The following is a 13646-nucleotide window of genomic DNA, read 5'->3' as shown; positions in this document are numbered from 1 at the left end:
ACCAGGGCATGGAGCAGATACCAGGACATGGGCTGATAGGCAAGGAGGGCCGGACAGGGCCACATGGAGCAGATACCAGGACATGGATGGACAGAAAAGGATGGGAGCAGATACCAAGACATGGGCTGATAGGTAAGGAGGGCTTGATAGGCCCACATGGAGCAGATACCAGAACACAGACATATAGACAAGGAGGGCTTTACAGGGGCACATGGAGCAGATACCAGGAAATATGAAACGGTTCACGAATTTGCGTGTCAGCTTCGGCAGCACATATACTAAAATTGGAACAATACAGAGAAGATTAGCATGGCCCCTGCGCAAAGATACCAGGACATGGCTGATAGATAAGGAGGGCTGGACAGGGCAACATTGAGCAGACACCAAGACACAGACGGATAGACGAGGAGGGCTGGCCAGGGGCACATGGAGCAGATACCAGGACACGGACAGTTTGACAAGGAGAGCTGGACAGGGTAACATGGGGCAGATACCAGGGCAAAGACGGATAGACAAGTAGAGCTGCACAGGGGCACATGGAGCAGATACCAAGACATGGACGGATAGACAAGGAGTGCTGGACAGGGCCACATGGGGCAGATGCCAGGACATGGACTGATTGTGTGGCGCCCTGGACTAGCCAGGTAGCCACAGACAACACTCATACCCCCCCACCCCCAGGCAGTTACATTAGCCAGACACAAAATCCTTGTTGCCTCCCTCCAGGGTCTGATGTCCACACCCTAACAACCAAGTCCCGTCAGAAGGCAACCGTCCGCACTGTGAGGGTATACAGCCACCGCCACAGGCTAGAGACCCAAGGGCCAGCGCCTGCGGGCAAAACGGGCTCCTCCGGCATCCATACACCGGGGAGCGGACTACCGTTGGGGACCCATCGTAGTCAAGATAGTACACAAAGGTGCAGGGAAAGACAGCCGCCATCACCTGTCCGGGAAGAGAGACACTGTAGCCGGCTGCAGGACCCGTCCATCCAGCTGTTTGGTTTACCGGAGACTTTGTGAATCTGTTGCTGAGTGAGTACATCAGTGCCATCCGGCACCGCGCCGCGCTGCGCCTGCAACCCTGCACCTCACCAACCCTGCCTCTCCGTCACACCACCAGGCCCCGGGACCACCAACCCCTACCCACGGAGGGGGAAAACAACATCCCAGCTGCTCCCTACCATCGCTCCCGGGATCCCCGTCACCAGCAGCGGTGGTGCCCATCTTCACCACAACCCGTGGGTGGCGTCACGGACTAAATCCCCAAACAAACAACCCCTTTTAACTCACGGGCGAGGAGCGCCGCTCAAGTCCCCGGCTCCGGCCCACCGCTCAAGCCACCGAGCAGCAGCGCCGGACCCGGGCGTTAGCGAGCGCAGCGCCCCGCCGCCCGCGACAACTTGTCATCACGAACAGGATCGTGCCGATCTACTTACCCGTAGAAGTGCGCCTTGTGGTTCCCGCCGGCGGCGTCCGGCCGAAAAATTTTAAGCGCCACCATCTTTGGCGCGAAAGTCTCCCGCTCAAGCGTCTTCCCCGAGAAGGGAAGGCGCGAAAGCAAAGCCCCGCCCCTGAAGAGGGAGTGTCAGAGAAATACCATGGGGGGGGCGGAAACAAGATGTCTGCGCCCGATGGAGCCGCTGGAGGAGCAGCCACGGCGGCATGTAATTAGCGCTGCAGCGTGCAGGGACGCCAGGACTCTGCTGAAACACGTTCCTGGATCCAGCCGCAAGATGTGCCAGGAGCTCCAGGCCCAAGTCCACTTCATGCTGGTGAAGTAAACATCGGAGATGAAGGGCCTGGCCGCAACCGTTTGGGCATCCGAAGTGGAGGTGGTCTCAGAGGAGCATGTAAGCGACCCACGCCCCTATGTCCCTGAGGGATCGGTCGATACGGCTGAGGGGCCCGGCCTGCTGCCGTCCACCACGCTACCTCCCTCACTGCCCATGCCCGCGGCCAACGCCCTGACCGACCCGTTACCCCTGTCACCGGTAGCGGAGCCCGCAGCATCTGAGGGAGAGGGCCCGGGCCTGCGACCCCTTGGCCTTACCTTTGTCACCGCCCTGGCACCCGTCCCATCTTCCATCCCGACTGCGACGGAGATGACGACGGCCCCGGCAGTCCGCCCGGCCGCCGCGGAGGCGATCCTCGACCAGAGGCCAGCACCGCAAGTCCCGTCAACCGCTCCCAGACCCCGGGCCTCGGCTGAGGCACGGCGGGGATGCAGCTGCCAGGAGGCAGAGCAGGCCACGTCACAGCGGGGTCCCTCATTATCGAAGGTACCGGTCATAGCCGGCATGGAGGGACTCTGTCTGGGCCCATCCCCCACACTGCCTGAACCGGAGAAAGCAGAAGGTGCTCCACACCGGGAGTGGCAGCAACGGCAGCTGTGCTGCGGGATTGCTGTTTAAAGATGAAGAAAAGAGCAGTTGTCCCCGTTGGGACCCTGTGCAGTATGTTGATTGTGTAAATATGTGAGTTAATGAAAAACAATCAATCCGAAAAATCACCTGATTACCGTCCGAGTAGAAGACCGTCCCTGTCGGGACTGGAGTTGTCCCTGTTGTTAAGTTAAACCCCCCATACCCACATGAGAAACTGCTCATTAACATGGCCGAGAACTAGCAGGCCACCCACGAACTTGCGGGGTTGTAAATAATGTTGTGGGATGGATACCGTTACTGCCTCCGGAGAGGCAGATTGGAGGAAGGGCCTGCAGCAGAGCAGGCTGGGGCCCTACCACCACCAGGACCGGTGGCCATCCTCTGGGGGTCAGGGGTCCCCTGAAGTGACAGTCGGGTGCGAGTTACCGTACCCGTTCCCGCTCGGGCAGCCTGAACCTGGACTGGGGTAAAGGGGTGCTGCCCACTTCTTAGGGGCAGCATCAGGGCTAGGTTACTTGGGTGGGAGAGCGGAAGACATCCGTCCGTCCGTCTGTCAGTATTAAAAATGTTTATATGTGCAATGTTTAAGAGAACCTAAAAATATGCTTATGTTTTACCGTTATACATGTAATTATATCTTTTACAGTTTGAAAAAGAAAAATAAAACCGGTGATGGACGGGCAGCCCGCGGACGGTCTGCATTTTACCAAGGGGGAATGTGGCGCCCTGGACTAGCCAGGTAGCCACAGACAACACTCACACACTCCCACCCCCAGGCAGTTACATTAGCCAGACACAAAATCCTTGTTGCCTCCCTCCAGGGTCTGATGTCCACACCAGGTGGGGTGGAGCCAGGCGGTTGGCCCCACCCACCGAGGAGTTCACAGGCCTGGAGGCGGGAAAAAGCAGTAGATTAGTTCAGGAGGTGAAAGTGAGATGTCACGTACTGCGAGTGTCTGGGTTGGAGCCAAGGCACTGAGAGCAAGGTTGGCAGACGGTGGTGGCCGTCTGCAGGAGTGGTGGAACTCCGCAGAGCCGTAAGGACCGGGGCTGGACGGTGGCCCACCGGTACCGGACCGGGGAACGGAGTGAACCTAAGCACACAGGCAGGGCCATCGGACCCCGACCAGGCTTGGAGCCGCCATCAATAGTCAAATCCGAATGTGACAGGAACCCCCGGGGTTCCCTAACAACCAAGTCCCGTCAGAAGGCAACCGTCCGCACCCTGAGGGTATACAGCCACCGCCACAGGCTAGAGACCCAAGGGCCAGCGCCTGCGGGCAAAACGGGCTCCTCCGGCATCCATACACCGGGGAGCAGACTACCGTTGGGGACCCATCGTAGTCAAGATAGTAGACAAAGGTGCAGGGAAAGACAGCCCGCATCACCTGTCCGGGGAGAGAGACACTGCAGCTGGCTGCAGGACCCGTCCATCCAGCCGCTTGTTTTACCGGAGACTTTGTGCATCTGTTGCTGAGTGAGTACACCGGTGCCATCCGGCACCACGCCGCGCTGCCCCTGCAACCCTGCACCTCACCAACCCTGCCTCCCCGTCACACCACCGGGCCCCGGGACCACCAACCCCTACCCACGGAGGGGGAAAACAACATCCCAGCTGCTCCCTACCATCGCTCCCGGGATCCCCGTCACCAGCAGCGGTGGTGCCCATCTTCACCACAACCCGTGGGTGGCGTCACGGACTAAATCCCCAAACAAACAACCCCTTTTCACTCACGGGCGTGGAGCGCCGCTCGAGTCCCCGGCTCCGGCCCACCGCTCGAGCCACTGAGCAGCAGCAGCAACGCCGGACCCGGGCGTTAGCGAGCGCAGCGCCCCGCCGCCCGCGACAATTGACAGACAAACTACTGGGCTGAGAGAGAAGCTGCAGAATACCCATCAGAGAGAGAGTGCAGATCGCTGGGCTTAGAGAGGCTGCAGAACGTCAAGCTCGGTAGTAACAAGCTCCATGACGTGGGTGTCCTCAGTTAGAGAGAGAACTGAGATGGTGATAGCGAGATCCTGAGGAGAGAAAACTGGGAGACAGAGCTTTTGAGTGAAAACGGTTCAGAGGAGTGACCGTGTGAAGCTAGGTCTAAAAAGAGGACGCCTAGCAGTGGAGTTTACAACTCTTATGGGAGTTCTGTTCAAGAGAAAGCAGGACATCAGATGTAGTAAGAGCCCCGAGCAGAGTTCCCTTAGCATTAGCTAGCTGTAATATCGGTCCAGCCATATTGGTAAACAATCCCATGAGGGAGAAGAAGGGGAACCAGGGGAGAAAAAAATGGGACTTTCATGGACTGAACAGTGATGCTAGGCTGTGATGTGGTGGAACAGACGACTCTACTGGAGCAAGTGAATTGAACCGCTCTTAGGCTATGTGCGCACGTTGCGTAAAAACATGCAGTTACGCTGCGCTTTGTAGCGCAGCGTAACTGCATGCGTCCTGCGGCCCCTGCACAGTCTATGGAGATTGTGCAGGGGCCGTGCGCACGTGGCGTCTAAGAACGCAGCGCTTCGGCTACTGCCGAAGCGCTGCGCAAAAAGAAGTGACATGTCACTTCTTTCCTGCGCTTTGCCGGCAGCTCCTGCTCTGTCTATGGCAGGAGCTGCAGGCAGAGCGCATGGAATCGGCGCTCACTACGGACATTTTTGCAGCGATCTAAAGCGCACATGTGCTCTTCATATCGCTGCAGAAATTTCTGCAGGGCTTGTACGCAACGTGCGCACATAGCCTTACACTGCCCCGAGGACTCTGGGAGGAATGATGACATGAACCCTACACTGTTTCACACCACTATGGTTGGTATCATTAACCCCTTCCTCTATTGTTGTACTTGTCTGTGACTGTTGGATGATTTCAAACCTCTCAGAAAGGACACAAATGTATCAGGGAGATAACAATAGTGATCTGAATGTATCACGCCATTTTTCAGTGTAGCAATCCTGTCCCATCCAGCCCTTATTCAGCGTCAGTCCTGCTGGCTGAGATAACGGGGACGCTCCAATCTCAGGACACTGAGCGTCACCTAATGCGATACTTCTATTGGGAGATAGCATTGAACACTTGACAGGAGCGATATAAATATTGAGAGCGCAGCGCTCCGCGTGTTATTCCCACAGCTGTCAGCCTCGCGCTATTTTATATGGTCTCTTGTAACTCAAAGTGACACTTCTTGAGTTCACGACGGCTGTGGAAGTACAACAAGTGCGATATAAAATGTCCCTCAGACCAGTCCTGGACGTTATCTGAAAATAAACACGACATTCAATCAGTGGTGCTGCCATTTCTCCAAAAGTGTCCCAGGAGCCATTTTACTACCCAACAATGCCAGGCTGCAACTTACTCATTTCTTTGTGAGCAATCTGCATGGCCTTCCTGTGCTCCCATGGCTGCAGCGTCTCCAGACTTGTCTCCCAAAGAGCACATCTGGAAAATCATGAGTCGGTGATTACACAGGAGCTGCCAGCAGAGGATCTTGATGATTTGTCTTAGGGCATTCAGTGCAGCAGAATATTCCCAAGGCTAAAGGGGGTGTCACACGGTACGATATATCGGGCGATATGTCGTCGGGGTCACGGATTCCGTGACGCACATCCGGCTTCGTTTCACATATTGTAGTGTGTGACAGCTACGAGCGACTGTGAATGAGCAAAAATACTCACCTTATCATTGCTCGTTGACACGTCGTTCATTTTCATAATATCGGTCACATTCCTGGATGCAGGTTGTTTGTCGTTTCCGAGGCAGCACACATCGCTCCGTGTGACACCCCGGAAACGACGAACACAGCTTACCTACATCCCGCCGGCAATGCGGAAGGATGGAGGTGGGTGGGATGTTACATCCCGCTCATCTCCGCTTCTATTGGGCGGCCGCTGTGTGACGTCGCTGTGACGCCGAACGTCTCTCCCCCTTCAGGAAGAGGATGCTCGCCGCTCACAGCGAGGTCGTTCGGGAGGTAAGTACGTGTGATAGAGGTGACTGACCTTGTGCGCCACGGGCAACAAATTGCCCGTGACGCATAAACGACGGGGTCAGGTACGATCGCTCATGTGATCGCACGATATATCGTCCCGTGTAACGCCGCCTTAAGTGTTGACGATGCTTATACTCCATACTAAATACCATATTTTTCGGTTTATAAGACGCACCGGATTATAACACAACCCCAACTTTAGAGCAAAAAAGGTGGAAAAAAATTGGGTCCGTCTTATAATTTAGTGGTGTCTTTCCAGAGCGGTGGTGGAGCTGGATCACAGGAGGCCGGGGCTGTGGGTGTCCCAGAAACTGTCGGTTGTGCTGGGGCTCAGGCTGCGGCGGCTGCGGGTGGTGCAGGCTTCAAAGAAATTTCACCTGGAGTCAGCGCAGATTGAACTCTTGGCTCAATGAGAAGCCAAGATCTCATCTGTGCAAGCGCCATTTTCCTTAAGTCTGCTGCAGGGAGATCAATGGGCCGGAGACGGCTCATGTGCAGATGAGATCCTGAGCTGAAAGCTCCATCTGCGCATGCGCTGAATCCGGACGTCATTATTTGAAGTCCTCACCGTCAGCCCCCAGCACCTGCCGCCGAAGACCCCACACAGCCACCACAGCACCAGCCCTGCTACCGCAGCCCCTACACAGCTGTCACAGCACCTGCACAGCCACCACAGACACCGCACAGCCACCACAATACCAGCCCAGCCGCCGCAGCCCCTGCAGAGCCGCCGCAGCCCCTGCAGAGCCGCCAGAACCAGCCCAGCCACCACAGCCCCTCAACCGCCGCCGTCAGCACCAGCCCAGCCACCACAGCCCCTGCACAGCCGCCGCAGCCCCTGCAGAGCCACCAGCCCAGCCACCGCAGCTCCTGCACAGCCGCCACAGCCCCTGCAGAGCCGCCAGCACCAGCTCAGCCCCTGCAGAGCCGCCAGCACCAGCCCAGCCACCACAGACCCTGCAGAGCCGCTAGCACCAGCCCAGCCACCATAGCCCCTGCAGAGCCACCGCAACATTCCCCCGACCTCCTGCAACCCCTCTCCACCACTCCTAGTAAGCCACATTGAGATTATATGTCGCACTCCTTACTTTCCTCCCAAATTTTTGGGAGGAAAGTGCGTCTTATAATCCGAAATATACGGTAAATCCAAAAGTTTTGAAAATGTTGTTTCCATTTTGTCATCATTTGCAGATCTGTGCCATCCCCACGTCAGCAGCTGAGCTGCTCGGATCCAGGTCTGCAGTGGCTCGAGGGGTCTCCGGACTCGGGAGTCGCGCAGACACTCAAATAAAAAGGGGGTGTAATATGTACATGGGATTGTTGTAGACAGTTCTTGACGCCACCCACGGTGTGTGGTAAGGTGGAGTACCACCGCTGCTGTTGGGGAGCACCCGGGGGCGATGGAGCGGCAGCTGGGTGTTTAGGGTGGATGCCCCGGGGCTCAGTGTCCAGTACACGGGAGGTGATGGCTGCCGGACCGGAAGGTGTTGGTCTACTCACGGTTGAATGATTGCACACAAGTCTGCTGGTAAACCAAGGTGTCAGTGGCCGGCTGCTGCTTCCGGGTGCATTCGGTTCCCACACCCAGCTGGTGTACCAATGTCCCTTCCTCTGGCACTATGTACTTTTCTTCTCTTTTGGACAACCTCGTGTGGAACGGAGAAGTCCACTCCCGGTTCTGTTTTGGTTAGTAGATGTGCCCGCGAAAACTGACCCGTGGAATCTCAGTGGGCTTTTGCGGATACCCTATCCCCTGCGGTGGGCTGCCGTTTCACTCTATCTGGGCTAACACACTGGAACAACGTCTGGAACCTTGTCCCCGGCCTGGTTAATTAGAGAAGGGGCTTGCAAACGTCTTCTAACTAGGGTCCAGGTACCCCGCCTGTGCACGGTTTCTGGACCGGATCCCCGCTGTCGGTACCGGCGGGCTCCAACACTACCCCAGTCCACTTTGGATTTCCCACGACCGGACTCCCGTCGCCTTTGGACACGGTCCACTGCTTGCCACCTAGCCAGTAGACCAGGGCCACTACCGTGGCTACCCGTCACTAGGCACAGACTTCCACTTCAAACTCCAACTCTTCACTACCACTTCAACTCTTCACTTCAACTATCTCAACTCTTTTCCTTCCACTCTTCTGGTTCTCTCCCCCGGATCCTCAAGACCCCTAGGTGGGCGCTCCCAATCCGCCTGGTCCCGCCCACTGGTGTGTCCTTCTTACCCTGAGGGGCGTGGCTAGGGTTTTGTGGCAGATGGTACCTGATATGGGATGGTGTTGTGTGGGGTGTACTGTTTCTCTGTGACCACCTGACGGTGCCAGGGCATCACAGATAAGTACATGTCTATCCATCCTATGAGTTCTATAACTCCATGACTTTTCTTTCTAGATGATGCAATTGAAATTTGAGAAGTAAATAATTTCAGAGAATAGAAATAAAAAAGCTAGATAACTATTATATAGATGAATAGTAGAGTACTGCTAATGTGCCTGCTATGAGGCCAGTGGACCGGGGAGGAGAGGCAGGAGTAGAAGGATATTGTCTCCCTTTGCATGGTAGTGTCAACTATATGTACATCCTCATGCTGCAGATACAGTTGAATACAATGGAGGAGGACCATCAGCTCCCTGCTCCACCATTCAGCCTGGGCATCTGAGTTTCAGAGCAGCAAGTGAGACGAGGTCACCAGAGCACAGCTAGTGTGGAAAGCCTCAGTCTATATGTACCGCCCCCGTGCCAGCGGCCGAGCCGCTCGGATCCGGAGCCGCGGTGGCTCGAGGGGTCTTCGGACCCGGGGGGGTTCACGCGGACACCTGAATTTAAAAGAGAGGAGTATGTACAGGGGATGTGTAAGTTTGTGATGCCACCCATGGTGCGTGGTAATGTGGGAGACCACCGCTGCTGTTGGGGAGCCCGGTGACGATAGTGAAGCAGCAGGATGTTTAACCCTTCCGTGGGTAGGGGGTTTGTACCCCGGGGCCCGTTGAATTGTTGGTGTTTGGGGTTGCCATTGGGGATAGAAAGAGGGGCTTTTCAGTGTACTCACTCAGTCCAAGAATAACAACACCGACAGCTTGTAAACCAGAGTTCTGAGCACCGCTGCAGCTCGGAGAGAGCACGCTTGGGTCCACGCCCTTGGTATTGCTGTTAGCTTGTGGCCCTTTCCTTGGCCCCTTTGTTTCTAGTTGGACCCTCAAGCATAAAACTTTTCGGGTCCCGCTCACCCATATGGCTCTCAAGGTTCACAAGTAGGATTTCTTTGGACTGTATTGGGAAAGTCCTATCCCATCGGTGCGCTAGTACCCCGATTTTGATGCAGGTTGGGGATAAATCTTGAAGTCTTCACCCCTGTCGGGTAAATTACCGGGACGCATGAAGCTACTTCCTGGCTTAGGGTCCACGTACCCCGTCGTGTGCTGGTCCCTGCCTAGTGATGGCTCAAGGCCGCCGGCTGCCCTCCTCGGCTGTCCGTGCCCCCTGACACTATCCCCTGTAACCGGGGTTCCAGCTCCTACCAAGTCCAGACCAACGTCTGCCACCTAGTAAACTCAGGAGCCCTGCTCCAGGCCGGTGACCTCTCCTCCCAGAGAGTCACCTTCACCTCCTTCCACGCCTGTTTCACACTCTCCACTGCTCAACTGTCACTTTCTCACTTTCCCCTACCAACCCCCCAAGTGGGCGGCTCTATACCCTTCAGGCCCCCCAATGGTGTATCTGGTGGGTAGGGTGCAAAGTGTTCCTAGGATTTTGACTGGCTAAGCTGTTAGCAACACCAAAGGACTAGGATCCATAACCAAGGAGGAGTGGATACTGTGCAGAAGGGCAGATTGCACAATACCCTGTGACGATCTGATAGGCCAGGGTGTCACATATATATAACAGAGTGGAGCGAGGTGAGCAGTTGTTATTTTACCCATCACAGATGTAGTAGGTTTTGTAGGCCTCATACTGTGCTATATGGAGATAAGGTATGCACACCAGTGACTATGTAAGGGGAATACATGCAATGCAGAAACTGCTGTGTGAATACTGGCCTGAAAAATACAATAGCTATATGTGAAAATGAAAAAATAACAATAGAATCTGCATTACTGCTATGAAAGATGAATAAAGAGAAATAATTTAGCTACTGAATTGATCAATGCAATAGGGCCCCAACACTACGCCAAAGTATTTCTCTACGTTGGGGTCCCTAGCTTGTGTGTGTCCTCTCATGCAGTTAAAAAAAGTTACCTTCTCTCCATATAGTGAATTTTTTTAGGGTTTTGTGTACCGCCCCGTGCTTGGCGGCAGCCGAGCCACTCGGATCCGGCCCTTCTGGTAGGTGGCTCGAGGGTCTCCGGACCCGGGGGGCCTCACGGTCACTTCAAATGTAAAGGGGAGGTTATGGGATGATGGGTGTAGGACGTAGATGTACGGGCCGGGCCATACGGAGTTCGTGACGCCACCCACGGTGTGTGGTGAGGTTGGACACCACCGCTGCAGTTACGGGGGACCCGGGGGAGATGTTGTGCAGCAAGTTGTTAATCCCTCCGTGGGCCAGGGCGTCACATTTGCACTCTGTTCAGACTTAGAATGGTGTTCCAAACGTTATGTCTTTATTTGTTAGTAGTCTTTCGTTTGTGAACCCTCCCCACCCACACCTGCCACATGATACGCATATATAGCCTGGGTCTCAGCTTCCCATACATGGTAAGTTTTTTAACTGCATGAGAGGACACACATTAGCTAGGGACCTCAAAAATAAGAGAGTACCGTGAAGAGGTTTTGGGGCTCTGTTGCATTGATCAATTCAATAGCTAAATTTCTCTTGATTCATATGTTCATAGCAGTAATGCAGATTCCATTGTCATATTTTCATTTTTACATATAGCTATTGTATTTTTCAGGCCAGTATTCACACAGCAGTTTCTGATATTACATGTATTTCCCTTACATAGTCACTGGTGTGCATACCTTCTCTCCATATAGTGAATTGTTTTAGGTTTTTGCACCCTGTTCAGACTTAGAATGATGTTCCAAACGCTATTTCTTTATTTTTTTCATACTGTGTATAGGCACTTTTGAAACATCATACCGTGTATGGATTGTGGGGGGGCTGTGAGGGTTATCATACTCTTTGAGGGGTTGTGGGACCCTGATACTGTGTTTTGGAGGCTTTGGGGTCATTATACTGTGTGGGGGAGCTGTGAGGGAAATATACTGTGTGAGGGAGCTCTGAGAACATCATATTGTATGTGGGAACTGTAGGACACATCATTGTGTGTGTGAGGCTTCGGGGGCATCATACTGTGTTGGGAGTTGTGGGGGCCATCATACTGTGTGGAGGAGCTGTGGGGCCATCATAGGTTGTGACGTGCTGTGGGGGCATCATGCTCTCCGGGAAATCTGAGGGGCCATCCTAATGTATATAGGGAGCTGTAGGGAAATCATACTTGTGCAGGAAGCTATGAGAGCATCATACTGGGCTTGGGAGCTGTGAGAACCATCATTTTCTGTGGGAGGCAATGGGGATATCATACTTGTGTGGAGGAGGTGTGGGAGGCATCATATTGTATATAGGAAGATGTGATAACATCATACTTTGCTAAGGAGCTGTGGTGACTGTCGCGGGCGGGGAGGAGGGTGTCAACGCTGCGCTCTCCCACTGCTCGGGTCCGGCCGCCGCTGCTCTGCGGCTGCTGCTCGGTGGCTCGAGCGATGGGCCGGATCCCGGGGACTCGAACGGCGCTCCTCGCCCGTGAGTGAAAGGGGTGATTTGTTGGTGGGGGATTTGATTAATGTCCGTGACGCCACCCACGGTTGTGGTGATTGTGTGGACACCACCGCTGCTCTGTCTGGGGATCCCGGGAGTGGTGGTATGGAGCAGCTAGATGTTGGTTTGCCCCTCCGTGGGTAGGGGGTTTGGTGGTCCCTGGGCCCGATGACGGGGGATTAGGGTGGTGGACAGGTGGGTTATGGGGCCTGTGGAGGTGCAGGGATGCAGGGGCAGCGCTGTGCCGCACGGCACGGAGGTACTCACTCAGCCCAAGGATGATGACACAGTTCACGGTAAACAAACGGCTGGTTGGACGGGTCCCTCGGACGGCTGCGGTGTAGATGTTCCCTGCAAGTTAGCGGTGACTGTCTCTTCCCTGCACCTAGAAACGGTTATTGGTAGCGATGGATTCCCACCGGTAACCCGCTCCCCAGCTTGGATATGAGCCGGAGGAGCCCCTCTCTTGCCCGCAGGCGGTGGCCCTGGGAAACTGGTGCCTTGGCGGTGGTGGTGTCTCCCCTTCACGGTTGGACTGTTGCCTTCAATCGGGACTTTGCTGCTGGGAGACCCGGAGGTCCCCTTCACTGACGGATTTGGCAAATTACGGCGACTCCTAGCCTTGCCGGGATCCGAAAGGCCCCTGCCACTGGTGCTGGCTTCTCTTTGTATACCGCTCCGGTACCGCCGGGCCACCACCCGTCCAAGGTCCTTTCGGCAACCTCCGATCAGCCTCTCCTGCAGACGATTACCGCCGTCTGCCAACCTTGCTGTCTCAGTCCGGGGCACACACCCGGACGCTCTCAGTCAGCTTCTACTTGTTCCTCAACTGCCACTTTCTACTTCCAAACTCAACTTTACTGTTTACTCCTTCACTTCCCTAGCTAAACTGCTGGTTTTCCCGCCTCCAGGACTGTGAACTCCTCGGTGGGCGGAGCCAACTGCCTGGCCCACCCCCTGGTGTGAACATCAGCCCCTGGAGGAGGGCAACAAGGATTTGTGTTCTGACCTTGGTGTGCCTGCAGGGAATGTGGGGTGTGTGGTGGTGTCATGACCTGTGAACCCTGGCTTGCCCAGGGCGTCACATTCCCCCTTAGCAAAACGCAGACTGTCCTTTTTTTTTCTGAAAAGATAAAAACGGTAACACATACAGTCAAAATAACATCATCCCACAACGGGAGGCATTTTCTTAAACGTTACAGTAACGGTTGCGGCTGCCGCTCTCTCCCACCCAAGTAACCTGGCCCTGATGCTGCCCCTAAGAAACAGGCAGCACCCCTTGACCCCAGTCCTGAACTAAGTTACCCGAGCGGGATCTGTCCTTCCCCTCCAGAGGGTAGCCACCGGTTCCGGTGGTGGCTGGGCCCCAGCCTGCTCCACTGCAGGCCCTCCCTCCAACCTGCCTCTCCGGAGGCGGTACGGTGGCAGTTGCAACAAAAACATATTATTTACAAGCCACTAACGTTTGTGGTTGCCCTGCAAGTTCACGGGCTTGTCCATAGGAGATCCTATGCAAAACAACTTTTTT

At 55.1% G+C, this 13646-nt stretch overlaps 1 pseudogene; it reads left to right on the top strand.

Annotated features, from left to right (window-relative positions):
* Positions 1 to 256: 256 nt before the first annotated feature.
* LOC142292792 (U6 spliceosomal RNA) lies at positions 257 to 328 on the top strand (annotated as a pseudogene).
* The last annotated feature ends 13318 nt before the right edge of the window (positions 329 to 13646 follow it).

The sequence above is a fragment of the Anomaloglossus baeobatrachus genome, chromosome 2 (genome assembly GCF_048569485.1).
Source record: "Anomaloglossus baeobatrachus isolate aAnoBae1 chromosome 2, aAnoBae1.hap1, whole genome shotgun sequence".
Classification (NCBI taxonomy): Eukaryota; Metazoa; Chordata; class Amphibia; order Anura; family Aromobatidae; genus Anomaloglossus; species Anomaloglossus baeobatrachus.
This window is presented reverse-complemented; position numbering and strand designations above follow the sequence as displayed.